We start from the raw sequence: 14785 nt of genomic DNA on the forward strand, positions 1-14785 counted from the left end.
CCTATAAACTTTATAAAACTAACCGGTGGAGAAAGGAGGGGAGAAACAAAAATAAACCAAGCTTGCAACACACTTAATGTTAATCATTAGGCCAGCTTGCTCTCTGACCTCTCCTTCCTCTATAGACACATCAACTTGAGCACTATGAAACAATAAGTTTTTCATCTGCGATATCCTTTCAGGTCCTGAATACCAATGAAACTACTGACACCAGCTGGTCTGAAGGACAACACAGGAGCTGACTCACCAAGTTTTCAAGTCCTGACAATTTCACCCCCCTTACGCTGACAGTCAGTGACCCTAATTTTTCAGCCCCTATGAGCTTCTTAAAAACACCTGGCCCAGAACTCCAGGAGGAGGTGGATTTGAGAGTCTCTTCCTATCTCCTCACTAGGTGCCCTGCAGTCATGAAACTCTTTCTCTGCTGCAAAACCTGTTGTCTCGGTGTCATTGGCTTGTTACTGTGATGCAGGCATATGAACCCTGTTGGTCCCATAACATTATCTTTACTGACAGAGAGAACAGAAGCACAGGAAAGTAAATTACTCACAATTAATAAAGGGTCAGGGGGATGCTGGAATTCAAACCCACACATTCTGGGTGCAGAGCCAGGCTTAGGATCATCATGCTGTTCTTTTTATCTTTGGGTGATAATGATGGTGATGTGGCTAACACAGAGTACTTACCATGTGCCAAAAGCCACCCAAAGCCCCTTGTGTGAATTAATCTAGCTAATCCTCATATACCCTGGAGGTAGTTATTATTGTAGGTGAGAAGACAGAGACACAGAGCGCTTAGGTGACTTGCTCAAGCGAACTGCCCACTGTTAGTAAGTGGTGGAGTGGGATTTGGATGATGAGGTTCTGTGGTAATAAGAATAGTCCTTTCTCTGCAAGACTCGGTACCAACCTGGGCACACCTCAGATCACAATGAGCGTCAAAAACCTGTACTTCCTGGGTCTGCCTCCATGTGTTCTAGGAGGATCCTCTGTCCAACCAAAATTACTCTCCAAAACACCCCATGTGCTCTTAAGAATTTGTCTTGACAGCTAATGCTTGGTTCCCACCATTGTTTTCCTCTCAAGTCACTGGTAAGACAGTTATGAGGCTTCTCATGATTACTTTCCAGTCCTGCATTGGCTTCTGGTCAATATTTATATATCAGCTTGATATATATCAGATATATATATATATATATATATATATATATATATATATATATATGGAAGAGGTAGAAGCTGACCAGAATATAAATATATATATATTTCACAAGTCACTCTGAATGGGAAAGCAGACCCAAACTCTTTACAGCCTCTCAGTTCATTCCATTTCCCTATGCAGCACCAAGTAGGAGTCAGGCTCAGGTCCACGGGGCTGGCAATCTGAGTGACATGTGCAGGACTGCACTCCATATTCCTCTGCTTTCCACTCACACTGCACCAGTGCTCCTAAATGGAGAGCGTGTTCAGTCTCCGGAATTAGCTTACTCTCAGTGGGTATCAATGCCTCATACGAATCACTTGCTCTGTTAGATTCTCCCCAGTGGGCCTTCAGATATATGCAGATGAGTCTGAATTTATGTTGAACCCAGTTTTATATCTCAAGCTGATGTTTGGAGATAAGTCAGATTGGGGAGGGAGCCGGCAAGCTAGGGAGTTTGAACGTCATGAGCTACCCATGAAGGGTGTTAAAGGTTGCAATAGAACTGCATCAGGATGTGAATAGCATTTTCCAATTTTCACAACACATTTGCTTACGCTGGGTCATCCTATCCCTTTTAAGTCTCTGCATTGATCCACCAGCTCTCCAGGGCTATTCTGTTGTCTTGGCAAGTTCTGGAGTAGATTGGCCCTGGAATGGGATGGCTCAAACCTAAGCTTCCAGGTCTGAAGATTTGCAGCTTCCAGGAGGACGTGCTTTCAGGAGAGAACTAGGGCTGAGCTAATAGTAACCTGTGCAGGGTAGAAAAGCCCTGGATCGAGTCTCATTAGTAGAAAATTCCTTTTGCCTCTTTATGTCTCAAATGCAAAGGTCTTACTTGGCTGCTAGTTTACTTATCTGATCATAGTGTGGGAGAATTGCAAAGTCAGAGCTGTTAACTGGGCTCTAGAAGTCTTCAAAATCTGTCCTTCACCAGTGTTGGAGGATGAGGGTGGATGGCGCTGAATTATTTCCTGAGACTTCTGGTCTGAAGAAATTTCCGCTAAGAGCTGAGTAACTCAGAAAGATGTGTGGACAGATACTTTCTTACAGCCTAAATTATTTATGTAAACAATGATGATGATGATGATGATGATGATGTTGATGATGATAATCTGAGGTTGATCATAACAAAGATAACATGATGAAACTAGTATCAGCAAATGTTTCTTAGGTGCTAAGTCTATACTGGGGGTTGGGCTGAGTTGTTGACATGCAGTAACTCATTTAATCCTTACAGCAACCCCAGGAGGTAGGTTCTTCTAGTATTTCCATTTTGCAGATAAGAAAACGGAGGTTTAGAGAGGTTAAGCAACTTGCCTGAGATCACATAGCAGGTTAAGTGCTAGAGCTGAGCCTCACATGCAGGAAGTCTGCTTCGAGAGCCACGGGGATGAAGCAATACTTTCTATCATGTTTTTACTTCCTGGTTACTCCTCATGCATTCCAGATCTGTAATCCAGATAATGGCCTCAACTCTCTCCCAAGAACAAGTTAACATGCTCTTACCCAATAAAGGGACACAAGTAGGGTGCAGGCAATAATTAGAGCTGCCTACTTAGCATATATGCAAAACAGCCACAAGAGGAGACAGTGCATCACAGAGTGGAAGGAGAAGAAATTGGAGGTAGGTTGGCTGAGCAAATGAAGGAGGTTTGGGTTTAACTGTATCCCGGAGGCACTAGGGAGCCATCTCTGTTTTGGAGCAGAGAAATTATGAGATCAAGCTTGTATTTTATGAAGGTTAACTGCAGTGGCTAAGATCTGGATGGTGTGATTTTATGATTCTATCTGTATTCCTTCATGTCGTAGTGGCAGAAAGGCCTTCTCTTCCACGCACTTCCGAGGCTGAGGCAGTGCAGCCTGTGGGATGGAAAGCAATGAGGTATCCTCCCATTTTAAAGAGAAGGAAGTTGAGGCTCACTTACGGGTTCCATGCCATTCTGGCTTCCCAGAGCACTCAGAGATGAGGAAATATGTCTGTGCAACCAGTGGTATGTTGGTGAATGCTTAACAACGGACTCTTTGGTGAAAAAGCCCTGACTAGAAGCATTTGCAAATTCCTGTGGTAAATACTCCCACTGAGACTAATTTCAAGCTACAGTATGATGTCCACTGGGTTGCAGAACTCCTGAAAATTTAACAATGCGTTCTAGCAAATCAGCATAAGCTGGCTCAAACACCTCTGCATACCAGGCGTGTATTGATGCAGACCTGGAGGGAGCTTGCAGCCAGCTGATGAGAGCAAGGTAACTTGCCCAGGATACACCTGACTGGGAGATGCAGGAATTGAATGAGGGGTAGGAGCCGGCATCTTGGTTCCCAGGCCATGGATTTATGCAGGCTCTGTTTAGGAAGGCAAATTTTTATCTTTGCCTGGCCCCCCCTTCAGAAGAGAAGGGATAGCAACATTTTTCCTCTGGCTCCTAAGAAATATGTGTCAGCCACAACCTCCTACCAGAACTAGAAAAACAATGTCATGGAATATTTTTAATAGTGAGTACAAATCCCATACAGTGATGGATGAAGTGTGAAGATTCAAGTCCAGAGTGTCGGCTAGAAGATTACAAATCATTTTTTAGTTTGCATCGTGCTTCTATTCATTTGCTCATTCGTTCAACCATTTATTGAATCACTCAACTGACATAAATTGGGAGCCCAGACATGGAGATTATCAGCAACAGGAGAGAAAGGCCACCAGTCAGGTACTGATGAGATAGCAAGGCCAGCTGATGGAGAGAGAGTGTCAGAGATCAGAGGTCAGAGGCAGGAGCAGTTGATGATGTGTCTGCATGCAAGACAAAAGTTTAAAAGTCAGCAGTAACTGGAGTTTCAAGAACCAACAGGTGAGAAGCTCAGGACCGGCAGGTGGAAAGGAGTATTGAGCACCCGTGAGCAGAGATAGTTGCTCTAAGCAGACTTGTGCCAGTCATTGGGTAATTACACACTTTAAAAAAAAATTAATTATTTTCTTTTGTGACAGGGTCTCACTCTGTCATCCTGGCTGGAGTGCAGTGGGGTGCCATCTAGGCTCACTGCAGCCTTTTTTTTCCCCAGGCTCCAGTGATCCTCCCACCTCAGCTTCCCAAGTAGATGGGATTACAGGTGTGTACCACCACGCCTGGCGAATTTTTGTGTTTTTGGTTGGGAGCAGGTTTTGCCATGTTGGCCAGGCTGGTCTCAAACTCCTGAGCTCAAGAGATCCATTGGCCTTGGCCTCCCAAACTGCTGCAATTACAGGAGTGAGCCACTGTGCCCAGCCTACACACTTTTTTTTTTGGACAAGAGATAACATCAGGTAGGTAAAAGGAAAGGAATGAACAGTTGTAGAGAGACCCTGGCACCCACAGGCACCGTATGAGTTTTGTTTTTTCAAGTCCTTTCAGCAAAGGGAGACTCTTGTGAGATAGGTGGAATTATTACACACTTGAGAAACGGATGCTCAGAAAGTTTAAGTGACTCGCCTGTGGTTACACAGCTAGTAAGTGGCAGGGCCAAGGGGGATGAAAGGGTAGCAGCTGAATACAGATCCAGCAAAACTGGCAGCTGAGCCAGTTGGGTGTCTCCCTGCACATGAGGGCTCTTTGGCTACTGGTGGGCTGGAGTGATTAGGGGCAGACAGGGCTGGAGGAAGGAGAGTGGTATTTTCATTCTCTCCAGGCCACTAGGAGCAAGGTGTTCACTGTCCTGTCCATGCGTCCTCCCTGGAGGAAGGGCTCTGAGTGTTTACACAAGGGTACATTTCTGGTACGCTGAGGAGGGCCAGACTATAAACGGAGATCATGCCCCCAGCTCGGCAGATGCCTGAGAGTGAGGCGCTTGCTGACATGCTGATGGAGAACAGGGACTTCTTGTTTACCCGGTTCACCATCTGGACGAGCGAAGCAATGTCCAAGGAAGTGGCTGTAACTAAAAGCTCAGAGCTGCCTCCCTGGCTCCCTCCATGCTTGTGCCACAGGGCTTGGGCTGCTGCCTTCCAGGTACAGTGTGGCTGGTAGAGAGGGAGGGCAGAGGCTTAGAACAGGGGTAGCGTGGGGACACTGCCATGGGGTGAATGGTGACTGCAAATGTCCGGGGGTGAGAAGTTGAGTGCATTCTCTCTGAGGACTTACATGAGCAAACAGACTTCTTTCAAAAGAGAAATTTAGATCAGACAAGGGGGAGCACTTCCTCACTAAAGAGTTGGAAAACAGCACAATGTGTTAAGCAGACCATTTTGTGAAATGCTTTTCTTTAAAAAAATTGGCCGGGTGCAGTGGCTCATGCCTATAATCCCAGCACTTTGGGAGGCTGAGGTGGGTGGATCACGAGGTCAAGAGACCGAGACCATCCTGGTCAACAAGTTGAAACCCTGTCTCTACTAAAAATGCAAAGAATTAACTGGGCATGGTGGTACATGCCTGTAGTCCCAGCTACTTGGGAGGCTGAGGCAGGAGAATTGCTTGAACCCAGGAGGCAGAGGCTGTGGTGAGCCGAGATTGCGCCATTGCACTCCAGCCTGGGTAACAAGAGTGAAACTCCATCTCAAAAAAAAAAAAAAAATTATTTTAAGCTTGAGGGCACATGTGCATGTTTTTTTGGGGGGTGTGAGTTTGTTTCATCTCTGTTTTTGTATCGCATGTCTTCGTTTTCCAGGTTGGGTTTTCATATACATGTAAATTAGGGTGCGGGGAGCTGAGAGCTAGAGTGGGAGAGGCAGTTCAACATCTACTTCACCGGTGGCACCATTTCAAGGCTGATGGTGGCTGAGGCCCATCCATCCCTCAGACTGAGGTGAGCAGTGCCCAGGGTGCCAGTGCTAAATGAACTCCGGACATTCGTTCCACACAACACCAGCCCTGTGGGCTCCTGGGGCTCTAGCGGGGCCATGAGGGGAAAGGAGAGAGATGGCAACAGAAATACCCCGGGTTTGCTGTGTGGCTGGTGGCCCATGGGTGTGCCCTGTGTGGTGTGCAGCTGTTTCAGGGAGCCTGGGACCCCCTCCCAGGCTGTCTACACAATTGTGCTGATGCCGCTCGGTTTGGCCTTGCTGCTGGTTGGGGGTGGCGGGGCAGGAGGCTGCCTGTGGTGGTGCGCTGTGTGCATGTGGGCTGAGGGCAGCGGTGGATAGCCATGGGTGTGGGCCCTGCAGGCTGGGTGCCCCCCGCTGAGGGCCGTGACAGTACTGGTGTGCATGCTGAATGTGCTGGGGTGGGTGGTGGTGGTAGGGGGGTGGGTTCTGCTGCATGTGGCAGTGCTGGGTGTGATGCCCATGCATGGGGGCTTGCAGCAGCCCCTCAGGGGGCCCCGGGTGGTGGCCAGCCACGGAGTGCTGCAGGTGGGACAGGACCACTGGTATGTGGGGGAGTGGCCGGGCTGGGGCTGAGGGCAGATGGGCCTGGGGAGGGGGCTTCCTTCTCTTGCTCCTGAATAAGAAGCCCAGGAGGGAAAATGAGTTGGGCGTAGTCTCGTGTGGGCAAGATGAACACTCTCGTGTTGATATAGCTCTCAGGCGTATGTGAGGACTGCTCATGATGGACCCCAGCTTCCGAGAGGTCCCACAGGGAGCTGCTGAGGGCACAGCCCTTGAGGCCCTCACTGCTGGTGTAGCTGTCGTCCAGGCAGGCCCAGCTCAGTGTTCCATTGCCTGACTCCTTTTTGAGGCTGGAGCACTGGGACATGCTGGGCCGCATGACGCCATGCTGCTTCTCGAGCTCCTACTCTGTCCTGTGCTTCTGCAATGGACTCCCTCAGGCCGTTGGTGAATTTCTTTCGGTCTTGAAGGTTGGGGGATTTGAAGTTTATTAACACTTTGATGTCTGCTCCTGGGACACAAGAGGTGAGCCAGATGTCATTGGGGTCGTACTGGCTCTCGAAGAGCAGGACCTGCATGCTGTACAGGGAGGACTGTCAGAAGCTGTATGTCACCGAGTTCTTCTTCTTCTGGAAGATCTTGGTGACCACCAGGAGGTCGTTGAACAGGAAGATTTCTCACTGGTGTAGTCTGAGATTCTGGGGCTTGTTTGGGTGTGGAACCTCGAAGAGCTGGCAGTAGCAGACCAACCAACGGTGGGGCAGAGAGGGCACAGCCGAGCCCGGGATGCAGGGATCCGACTGGCTTCTTCCCCACCTTCTGCACCTGGGACACATGGTCCTCATTGGTCTCCAGCTCTTGCTCACAGATCTGTTCATAGATCCCGATCAGCATCTCCCAGGGAATGTCCTTGCCATGGTCCACACCTCGGAGGTTCTTGATGAAATCCTCCAGCTTCATCTTCCGCTCAGGCTTGACACTGGGGCTGTACCTGCCGGTGTTCAGCAGGGTGATGGCAAAGGCCAGGATGACAAGGGTGTCTGGCTTCTGGAACTGCAGCACCACTCCAGGGTTGCAGATGCAGGTCGCGCTGGATGAAGGCCTCTGTGAGCCGCTCTGCTTTCTGAGCCTCCCCTTGGACACAGATGCGCTCCTGAAATGTCCTGAGGGCCTCAATGGAATTTCCTCAGCTCCATTGCAGAGAAGTCCATCCCGTCCACCACGCAGTGGAGCACTTCAGGCTTGAACTGCTTCTGCGGTTCAAGGGACTCGAGGATCATCTGCCTGCTGAGGCCCTTGCACTGCATCAGGAAGTGGGCCAACCCCACTGACGTGTCCGGCACGAAGCCACCCTCGATGAGGTACTGGGCTCCCTTCTCAGGCTTCTTGTTGACGAGGTTCAGGCCGCTGCCGTAGTGCCTCCTGCAGATGACGTGGCTGCTGAAGGCGGGCGAGTCCCAGCTGTTGCTGGCCTCCTTCTGCTGGGTCTGCTTGCTGAGGGTCTATTCCCGCAGGCTGTCTCCAGACCACCACTCGGAGCTGCCATTGATGGTGTCGTTGGCGTTGGATGTGCTGTTGATGCTGTCATTGTCGCCTTCTGAGTAGTCCAACTCAGACTTGCTGTGCCGGTTGGCCAAGCTGTTGATGGCCACGTGGCTGTCCAGGGGCCTGGGGGGCTGTCCAGGCTCCTCCGGGAGGGGGGCTGTCCAGGCTCCTCCCGGGGGAGGCTCTTGGTGGGGGAGTGCTGTGGGGACAAGGCTTGGGGCTGCCCTCCTGCCCGCTGAGGCTGCACTCGTAGGCACTCTGCCTCTTGAGCGGGCCCTGCTCCGAGCGGTCACTGAGGTCCACCGAGCTGTCACTGGGTGGCTCGATGGTGAGCAGCGGACGATGCTCCACCCGCAGCCTCTGCAGCTCCTGTCAGTGTCAGCCTTGCCCTCCTGTGGGCCAGGGCCCAGCAGTCTGGAGCTGTGCCCACAGCCCGCCGCCGCAGGTCCGACTCGGTGCTGGACGGCCGGTTCCCCCGCCTGCGAGAGGGGCAGAGGGGGCGATAGCTCCTCCTCGTCAACATACAGGGTGTCGTCGCTGTACGAGGCCTTCATCTCGTCCCGTTTGCGGTGGTCCATGTTGTACAGGGCCGTCTGGGTCTCGGCATCCAGGGCCCGCGCCTCCTCGGTGCAGGCTGCGGCGGTGGAGGGCATCGTCCATGGACTCCGCCAGTGATTTCACCGGCCGGGAGAAGGCGTCCTCCAGCTCGGTGATGGCCTTCGCGGAGTCGCTGGAGTGGGCCAGAGACTTGAGGGGAGAGGCTCGCTGAGGTCGCCATGCTCACCACACTCTGGGAGCCATCGTTAGTCACTGAGACCTGCTTCCCCTCGAAGTAGGAGCTGTGCACTTTCTCAGACCCCTTAAAGGAGAACTGCACCGTCATGCTGCACAGCACGGTCTGCTGGAAGTTCTCGTTCATCTGGCACTGGCGAAATGCCATCTGGATGGTGTTGGCCGTGCGGCAGGTTACCAGGCGCTCCCACGTACTTTGGTTCTAGCGTCTCCACCTGCTTGTCCTGCAGGTCCGAGGAGAGCTCACAGCGCTCGGAGAGTGAGCGTGAGCGCTCGATGGCCTCCTCCTTGGCCGGCTTACCCAGAACGGAGGTCCAGTGCTGCAGCTTGGGCCTCCGCGTGCACTGCTGCTGCCCCGGCGGCCCCGGGTACAGTGCATAGGCTCCCACCGATGTGTGCCCATAGCGATCCGGGCTCAGGCTGGAACCGGGCACCAAGGGGCCCTGGGGGTAGGCCGAGGGGCTGTCCAGGGACATGCTCGTCTCGCTGCTGGGGGCCTCGCCCTCGACGCTGCTGTCAAGCTCCAGGTCCAGCAGGCACTGGGTCCTCTCTGAGTTGCAGTGCAGGCACCACATGGCGGCTGCAGCGGGAGCAGGCCAGGCTGGGAGCCGGGACCCAGCCCCAGGAGAGGCCGCCGACTCCTGCAGTGGTCGCCGGTCCGACACCCGGCCACCTGGAGACAAGACCACCCGCTGGGCAACCACGTCGTGGCTCCTGGCCCAGCGTCCACCGGCTCCCATGGATATATCACATAATGATGAGGTTTCTAGTATGTATCCCCTTCACCCAAATAGTGAACACTGTGCCCAGTAGGTGATTTTTCAAACTTCACCCCCTCCCAGCCTCCCCACTTTCATAGTCACCAGTGCCTATTATTTCTATCTTAATTTCCATATGTACCCAGTTGTTTAGCATCCACTTATAAGTCAGAACATGCAGTATTTGATTTTCTGTTTCTGAGTTATTTCCCTTAAAATAATGGCCTCTAGCTACATCCATGTTGCTGCAAAGGACATGATTGCATTATTTTTATGGCTGCACAGAATTCCACGGACGATGTTTCTTCATCTGACTCACCGTGGATAGACACTTAGGTAGATTCCGTGACTTTCCTATTGTGAATAGTGCTGAGATAAACATAAAAGTACACGTATCCTTCTGATAAAATGTGTCTTTTTGATTTCCTTTGGGATTGCTGGATCAAATGGGATTCTATTTTTGGTTTCTTTGAGAAACTTTTTTCCATAGGGTTTGAACTAACTTACAATCCCGCCAACAGTGTATAAGCCTTTCTGCATTGTTTTGGGGATTGGTGGAGCGAGACAGCTGGGAGCAGTACCTCTGCCTGGCTGGGATGAGTAACTGATGAGGGTGACTCTCTCCCAGCCCAGACCATGCAGTTTGGGAGACGCCAACTCATTCACTTGAAAGAGCTGAGGAAACTGGGGAGAGTTGAATCCTTGCATCCTTTGTGGGGATGTGGGTATAAAAGTAGGTCACTCGTACCTTTGCCCTGTGCCATTCCTGCTCTTGAAGGAGCAGAGTGATCCAGAGAATCCAGAATTGTGAGCAACCTTCAAATTGTTTCGGTTTGACATTTAGGATGCCTTCTTTAATTACTTTGGTTCAGGCTGATTTGAAAAATTGCTTTCATTTTGTATTGGTCAGGATAGAGTTGCACCAAATGATCCCAAAATCGTAATGACTTCACTCGATAAATTGTGCTTCTCATTCACATCACAGCTGCATGTGAGGTGGTAAAAGAAGGAGGGTATGGGGAACGCTGTGGTCCACATAGTCATTCAGGGATCCAGGCCCTACCATTTCCTAGCCCCATAGTTCTCTGTTGCTTGTTGCTGGGAGGTAAGGAAGGGAAGGAGAAAGACAGTAGGATTTCTCAGAAGATTTTTAGGCGTTAGTTCTAGAAGTGACATAAATTATATATGACCACATTCCACTGGCCAGAATCAGTTATATGGCCCCATCTATTGCAAAAAAGATTAAAATGAAGTGCTCAGAAGGAAATGGACAGTGGGTTTGGTGAACTCATAGAAGTGTCTCTGGCCCACATCTTCTGAGATGGTTTCTGGGAGTACAATGTATATTTGTATTAGGGGAAAGTGTTGTAAGGTCCTCTGTGATTTCCCTCACAGACACAGGCTGAAATAAGCACCATGTGGATGACTCATAGCTTTTTGCAAAGGGCCGTGATGCATTCTCCAGGAGAAGCAGGACTCACCACTCTGCATTGTGGAGACACCTGGTAATGATGGCAGCTATGTCCTTGTCATTGGGAAAAGGTTGTGAATCTGGGACTTCATACAGATTGAGACTTTGGAGGGTGGCCCTACTGTGGTTCATTCATAGTGCATACATCTGAATGACTCAGGCATCAGGTCTGGAGACTTTCAGGACCTGAGCTCAAGGATTTTAAGAGGTTTTGCTGGCTTTTTCCTGGAACAATTGCATTGGATTTTATTTGTAAGATAATAGGTCTAAGATCCCTGTAAACTCTATGTTCCAATCCCCTCATATCTATCCAGGCCTGTCCAACATGAATTTTCTAGCATTTCTACCTAACTCTATGTAGGGAAGCTCACAGGGGTGAAGGAAAAATCCCTTTGACTATCTATCTACAACTTGTGGGTGGGATGATCACTGTCTTGGTTTACCAGGACAGCCTTGGTTTATGCTTATTGTCCAGGCATAATGATTTACAGTGCCTGCTTTTGCTGTTAAAAGTATAATAATTTGAACAATAACTTAGCAGTCACCCTTCAGAGAAGAGACTCATGACCTGGTCTCCATCCTGACTCTGTGATTGGATGCATCTTTGCAAGCAGCGTGCACACAGAGCCTGATGATGCCACCATGATGATGGAGTTGGGCTTGCATTCTCAATACCCTTGTCATTGTCACCCTGTGACTTCCAGTTTCTATAGAATCTTGGTCTTTCTTTCAGGCCTCAGAATCACAGGTCTGTGCTCAAACAGTATTCACTAAGCACACAATAAAACAAAAGACCAGAATGCTTAGGAGGTTACTAAGGCATGGATTATAGTTTTAGTTTATAGGAGTATAAATATTTAGGACCATAAATATTTAGGACCATGAAGATAAGTGATATTTTCAAAGTCAGATGAAGCACATACTCTATTCTAACCCAAACATCCTGTTTCTAGGTGACTTTTTCCCCCTTTGCCAGATATAATGTCTCAGAGTCCCCTTACCTAATGGAAGGTCTAAGTTCATACCAGGCAAAATTCTACAGGAGGACCAAAAGCCAAACTAATAACCCAAAAGGATTTGTGGATTGATTAATGCATAGACATTATTATAGCTTTCTGGATCCTCTCTCATCAGAGTAATTCATCTTTGTCTCCAAAAAGCCTTGTTTGCATGGAGTAATATACATAGACCCTAAACCACCTGTGTTCCTGGCTCTGTAAGTGAAAAGCCCACAGAGCACTTCTCTGAAGGTATGGATGACATTTCTGCTGCATGAAGGAAGAGTAAAATATAAACTCTTAATTAGTTGAATATCAGCATCAAATGGAGTCCCGGATTAGTACGATTTGGGGTGGGGAGAACACGAAGTAGTGTATAATCTGGTAGTGATGAGTGTTGCTGTCCAACCCCCGTATTAACCAAATTGAGTTCTCCAAATTTCCAGCACCTGTCTTGGTTATGGTTTTATGTTTAGTTTGGATGGACTATTTATAAATCTGATTTGGAACTCCAAGTGTGAGCTTTGGATCTCTTAGACTGTGCTTTCAGTAACCTGGAGCCTTCTCTGCACAGAGTTTCTAGGAAACAAACAAAAAGAATGAACCTGAGAAGCAAAGGACATCTATTATAGATCTTGGAGTCTATCACTCGGTGTTCCTCTAGTCCTCCTGCCCGATTTCTCTGGGGCCTTTGGGATATCATTCAAATCTTATTTCATGAAAACACAGACTCTTTGAACTGGAAGGGAGTTTAGAGAGTATTCAATAACTACCAAACATGATATATTGTATCACTGGTGGAATACTAGGAAATTCCAGGCACGACATAAACTTTAAACATGTATACAGTAAGTCCTTACTTACCATCATTGTATGTTCCTGGAAACAGCACCTTTAAGAATAATTGATATAAACAACAGTGAAGTTCCTACAGTATATTTCTGGTTTCAAAAGAATCAACAAATTTCTTAGTAAAGACCCAAATAATATTAAGCATTGAAACCAATGTGAGTTAGTCATACACTTAATAAAGATTAATAAAAATAAGCAAGATAGTTATTTATCCAATTATTCCAGCTGCATATCACAGGTGGCCAGAGCTTTCAGGAGCTCAGGGTGCCAGGCAGGAACCAGCCCAGTGCACGGTGCATTCACACACGCAGTCATGCTGGGACCAGGTGGACACATCAATTCACCTAACAGGTACAGCTTTGAGATGTGGGAGGAAACTGGCGTGCCCAAAGAAAACCCACGCAGACATGGGGAGACCATTCAGACTCTACACAGACTTCCTTTCTGGGAAGCAATTTTTTTTCTCAACAGCTTTATGGGGAAACAACACAGAATGAAATGACATTATTTGAGGACCTGCTGTATTACTTGAGTGTTTAATTAAATGTAGCTTAGAAAGAATATACAACTGCAGCATCAAAGCCATTAGTCCACAAATGGTATTGATTAAGACAAGGCAAGAAGTAAGTAAAACAAAGTCAGTTTGAAGAGAAATGACCACATTAAGGTTGGCACATGCATATGCTATGTCAAAGTGATGACAAATGAATGCATTTTGGAAAATTCCGATTTGGTGTATATCTCTTGTTTTACAAATGAAAAAATCGAGGACTGAATAAAAAAATAGTAGATCCAGGACTAGAACCATGGTGCCCACCCCTCTGTACCACACACCACCTTCCTAGGCATGCTTTCTGGGGACAATTTTTCCCTAGGACCCACAGCTAGAAACTAATATCCAGTCAGCCTTCTGGGTACATCATTGGTAGGTCTCCTTCCAGAGAGTTGAGTCACTGTTCCCTCCTCCCATTAAAGGCACTCCCCATCTTCATTCTGCCAGACACACATTTCTTATCTTATGGAGTGTGGTTTATTTTTTTCTCTTGTGGATCCGAGAGGGGAAGGTAGGGCCTTGCCTGTTGACTCAGGACTCTTAATGTTGCCTGGATGTTTTAGAAAAAGCAAAGCAGAAGATTTCTGTCTGCTCATTGAATGAAGAGCAATGTGCAGAAGCCAAATGCACAAGTAGATCATGCACTTCAGCAGGGGTTGGAGTCAGGCCCCTTACTGCTAGAGATACTCTGCCTCGATCTCCAGCACTGTGATCATCAGGAATTGAGACCTGGGAGACAAACTCTCAAGCATCTTCTGGAGGAAGGCACTCGATCAACCATACAGTGGTTTACATTGGTTCCCTGAGGCTGAGACCTTTCTCTCTGTTCCAAGAAGCGTCCTCCCCACCTACGTGAAACTATAAATATCAGTCGGCAGAAGCACTGCATGTGCTTAAACTTTAGAGCCAGGATTTCTCTTGGCCATCAAACACTGGCTGTGCATGAACTTGCAGGCTGGCGGGTGTCTACAATACTCACAATGTCCAATTCCCTGTCTCTTGATGCAGACTGGGGGCTCCAACAGCTTCCAAGAGCGTTGAAACTTCTCTTAAAGCTTCCAGTTTCAATCTTCATATTTGTATATATGTGCTGTGTGGCCACACTAGCATTATAGAACCCAAGACCTTGGTGCAGCAGAATGAAAGAGAAAAAGAACAGCCTAATGTGATGGAAAGAAGAGTAACAACAACAGAGCAAGGTTGAAAATGAAGGGGTGGAAAAATGTATGCCAAGCAAAGACTAACTCAGAGAAGTCCAGGATGGCCATATGAATACTAGCCAGAAAAGACCTGAGAGGAAGACAGTTTTGGAGATAGTCATTC

General features: G+C 48.4%; 1 pseudogene; it reads right to left on the reverse strand.

Moving 5' to 3' along the window:
* Positions 1 to 6192: 6192 nt before the first annotated feature.
* LOC101046401 (IQ motif and SEC7 domain-containing protein 1 pseudogene) lies at positions 6193 to 9405 on the reverse strand (annotated as a pseudogene).
* Between the last annotated feature and the right edge of the window lie 5380 nt (positions 9406 to 14785).

Source organism: Saimiri boliviensis, chromosome 7 (assembly GCF_048565385.1).
Source record: "Saimiri boliviensis isolate mSaiBol1 chromosome 7, mSaiBol1.pri, whole genome shotgun sequence".
Classification (NCBI taxonomy): Eukaryota; Metazoa; Chordata; class Mammalia; order Primates; family Cebidae; genus Saimiri; species Saimiri boliviensis.